Genomic DNA, 4,541 nt, shown 5'->3' on the forward strand with positions numbered 1-4,541 from the left:
AGGCTGTCTCCCTCTCTGATAGATGAGTAATACTATTGTTCAGAAAATAATGGCATTTAAGCCTGAGGTCTATGACAACTCTTTAAGATCTACTCTAGACATTTACTCATTTCTCTGGGTTATCTCCCATGTAGACAGGAGGCATACATGTTATTAAACTTCTGCTTGTTTTTCTCTTGTTAATCTGTCTTTCATTACAGGGGTCTATTCCAACTAAGAACTACAGAGGGTAGAAAGGAAATTGTTTTTTCTTTTCTACACTCTAAACTGCGCCCCAAACTTTTTTGGTAAAGAAAACTATTTTCTCAAAACACTGAATTCACAAAGCCAGGAGAAAAGACTGCCAGTAGGGGCTAAGTATAATATAGCTACAGACCAGTACTTACTGAATTTTTTAAATTATGAATTTTTAAAATTAAATTCACAAAGGCCATACCTGCTTAGGAGAATTTAGGAAGAAAAAGAAAGTGTCAGGTACAGCTGTGGCCACTGAGCTTTCCTGGATATTTACTCATGGCACCATGATGAAAACCTACACTAATAGGCCAGGAGTTTGAGACCAGCCTGGCCAACGCAGTGAAACCTTGTCTCTACTAATAATACCAAAAATTAGCCGGGCATGGTGGTATTCACCTGTAATCCCAACTACTCAGGGGGCTGCGGCACTAGAATCACTTGAACTGGGGAGGCGGAGGTTGCAGTGAGTCGAGATGGGGCCACGGCATTCCAGTCTGGGCAAAAGAGCAAGACACTGTCTCAAAATAAATAAATAAACAAACAAACAAACAAACTACACTAGTGAACCTTGATAGGTCCAAATCATTTTGGAAAAATTTTAAGTAATCAGAAGAAGGAACTCATCCTTTGCATTACTACAGCATCCTTCAGCATTGGTCTATACCAGATTAAGGTAGCTTCTTTCCTCCCAATAAAATGTTCAGACTCAGGTAGATGACACCTGAGAGCCTGAGAGGTGGGAGGTAATAATGGAGGCTTTACCAACATCTGAATAAATTTGAGTGAATGTGCTACTCACAAAACTGAAAAATTAATAGCAATTCGTTTAGACCAGGCACTGCAGAATACTATGTTCAACTTCTGTCAGTGTTCATATCCTTATGCACTATCTCCTTGATAATAAAGACAAGAGTATCTCTTCAACAGAGACAGTCAGTTGTGCCAAAATTAGGGAAGATTTCTCACCTGTCTCTTAGGTAAATAATCATGGTAAAAGACAGTACTTTTGATGTCTAGAAAAAAACTATAGAGCTCTTCTTTGAGTATCTAGACACACATTAACCAAATGGACACAAAGTATAAGAAACACTGAAATGAACAATAATGATATGTAAACAAGATGCCAAAAAGCATAGAAATCTGAAAACCAAACTCGATCCTGTCTGCCTATAGCATAGATTGAACAAAATGTCTGAATATGTAATGCTGACATACATTCTAAGAATGGGCTAAGCAGGGCCTACTGACACTTTTCAATGGCTACTTTGCAGAACTGTAAAAAACTTTTGGAGGAAGATAAAAATATGTAGCTTTTTATTTATTAAAATAAAACCAAAGGACAATCAATATATTAGACAATATTCCTGATTTTTCAATATAGTTGTGGTAGAGACAGTAGGGCTCACCAAACATTCCGACTGCTCCCCAACGTAAGAAAAAAGCCACCCATCACTGGGTCACTATTTGAAGAATAGTGTCCCCACTCACAGCAACTTTTGGGTTGTTAAACAACTTCTGTTATGTCCAAACACTAACATTTAGGGATTATGTGTTCCCACAAAATGACCTAGCGTAGCCAAACTAAAACAGTCGACTTTTCTTTGCCTTAATATGACAAAAAAAAATTGATAATTGAAAAATAAATAATCTTTCATATGTATGAGAAGCAAAGAGGTATCCTAAATATTTAGAATTTTAGTTAGCATTATATCCATTTATATTAATTGGTGTTCAAGGCGAAACAGGGCTCCAAAGTTGAGTGGGTTTGGGAAACAGAGATATTATATCCCTTCCTAAAGATGTAAAATGTAAAGTCATATGTTCAAGGCTCTGAGACATTCTATACCAAAGAAATAAGTATAACTGTTCAATCCAGCATTTTTCAAGCAAATCATCAACATTTCCATGAAGAGAGTTTGGGAAATGCTGCATTCTGTTTTCCCCACCCAAAAAGAACTGATTTGCACACTAATAAAATCTGCATCCAGCTACTATGAAAATTTATTTACATTCCCTAAGCAATTATTACCTGGTGAGGGGGGATAGGTGATATTGACAGGGGTGATAGTCAAGATACTTAACAACAATATATCCTAGACATTGACCAATCAAAATGGACTCTCAGCCCTGCAGACCTCCTGTTGTGTCAGGCCTCCATTCTTTAGTTGCTGGACTGTAGAAGGTTAGGGTGCTGAGGGCAGTGGAATGGGTGGGTTTTCAGAGCAGTGGCTATACACCAACTAATGTAGTTTATGTCTATGTCCAATACTAATTAAATATCAACTCTGCCTATGAGTAAGTGATAAGTAACTGTCACCTACTTTAAAATTATTATTTGACTATTTCTTCATTTGTCTAAAAGGCATAAGTCTTGTTTGATATTTTATTTCTTGTTTGATATTTTATAAGTCAACAAATTTAAGCATTATTGAAATCCAAAAAATGTTTATAGTTATCTACTATGTGACTGGCACTACGGTAGGTGCATTCATAAAATTAAACAAGAAAACGTGTTTTTCTATAGTCCAAGGCATATTGAGATATTTAATACATACCTGTAAACTGAAATATTGACAATACAATAGTCTAACTGTACCTTTCCTTGTGTGGAAGACCATTTGACTTTGTTGAAAGAGTATCTGAAAATAAATCTCATTTTACTGGTAAAAGAAGCTTATTGAAAGGATATTGTTAAGGATTACTTATCAAAACAGAAATATGCCAAAGGATTCTTCAGTAATTGATGTGCCTCATCACCTGGTGTCACGTTATTGAACCATAAGAGGTGTTTTTAAATGTGGGAGAATGTTCTATAACATTAGAACATGAGTTTGGAGTGGAATGTAGAGGGAGTCAATTGAACTAATCTTCTACATTCTTTCTTTCATAACCAAAAATTCATATCTGTCTACTGACAAGTATTTTAAAGTCTGTGTTGGATCCAAACATCCAAGAAAATGTACTGTTCGTGTGACATTTCAGGACACTACTCTAAACAGGGTCCTATGGGTAGCTGAATTGAGCAATGACCTAAAACATTTCTCAAAAATCTCAGACACTACCAAATGTAATCTATGCAAATGATAAACATGACCAAGATTGATTGAAGAATCATTCTTGACTTTTAGAAAAAGCTGTTGTCAGTGTTTACTTCTGTATCCTTCAAAAGGAAGGTAGAGATTTGAGGCATTAGTCCAGAGAAAGACAAGCCCTGGATTTTTGCAAACAGGAATTTATTCCGGTTATTTCTTTACCTCATTTACATCTCCTTAAGTTCTAATCAGATTTTTATTTTTCACTCAAATGGCTTTGACAAACAAAAGAAATATCCAATCTTAATGTCTGAATAGTTCCATCACCATTTATTAATTCTGAATTTGTTGGAAGTTTCATTCCACTGGGGTTGGTATTAAAGACTCCAGTTTACAACTCCTTGGTCCAAAATACAAGGCCAGACCATGCTATAATAAAAGATGATGAAAGAGCTCTTAAATCAGTTCATGTCGGATAAGCTAGTCAGATATGTTGTTTTGCCGTGATCTGTAATTTTTTTCTGTTTAAATTACAACTCACTTAGAGTTTGGAAAGCACTTTCAGACTATGCAGAATTAGATTTAAAAGTCTAACTCAGGGGCACAGCCCTGATGTAATTAGCAGTTAAAATCAATATGGACCCCTATTGTTAGGTGATTACTGAGATAATTCTCAGCTTTAATGCAATATGGTGGGTGAGGTAGTTTTCACTTACGTAATTTATTCTCTATTGTGAATTATTTTCCTTCATTGGATTTATTTAATATAGTACTGCTTTACAACCCTTAAAAAGTGCCAAGGAAACAGTGTATCTATTTACATAATAGATCAATAGTTCCATCATAATTTATTAATTCTAAGTTTGTTGGGAGGGACTGGGATGTTAAGGTGAATTGAATTGCTTATTGACTGAAAGGAAATGAGAAGATAATTGGCTAAGAAAGATCTTGAAAAACTTTCTAAAATGTATGCATTTACTTCCTGTTAAACATGATGCATTGAACACCTTCTAATACTTCACTTTTGGGAAAGACCAAAAAAAATAGGAGAAGACAGAAACAAAATATTGGAGGAGGGAAAGGAGACAACAGACAGACAGGTGATCCTGATTCAGCCGACCTAAGAAAGTTTAACCCAAAGCCAGCAGTGAAAGAAACCAGTTGATTATGTCTTCAGAATCATGAAAATGGTCAGTAATTAGAGTTACTCTGTACCTCTACACACCAGAAAATCATAGAGTAGAAAATTGTGCAGGGCTGAAAACAGGAAGA

Source organism: Mandrillus leucophaeus, unplaced genomic scaffold, assembly GCF_000951045.1.
Source record: "Mandrillus leucophaeus isolate KB7577 unplaced genomic scaffold, Mleu.le_1.0 Scaffold764, whole genome shotgun sequence".
Taxonomy (NCBI): domain Eukaryota; kingdom Metazoa; phylum Chordata; class Mammalia; order Primates; family Cercopithecidae; genus Mandrillus; species Mandrillus leucophaeus.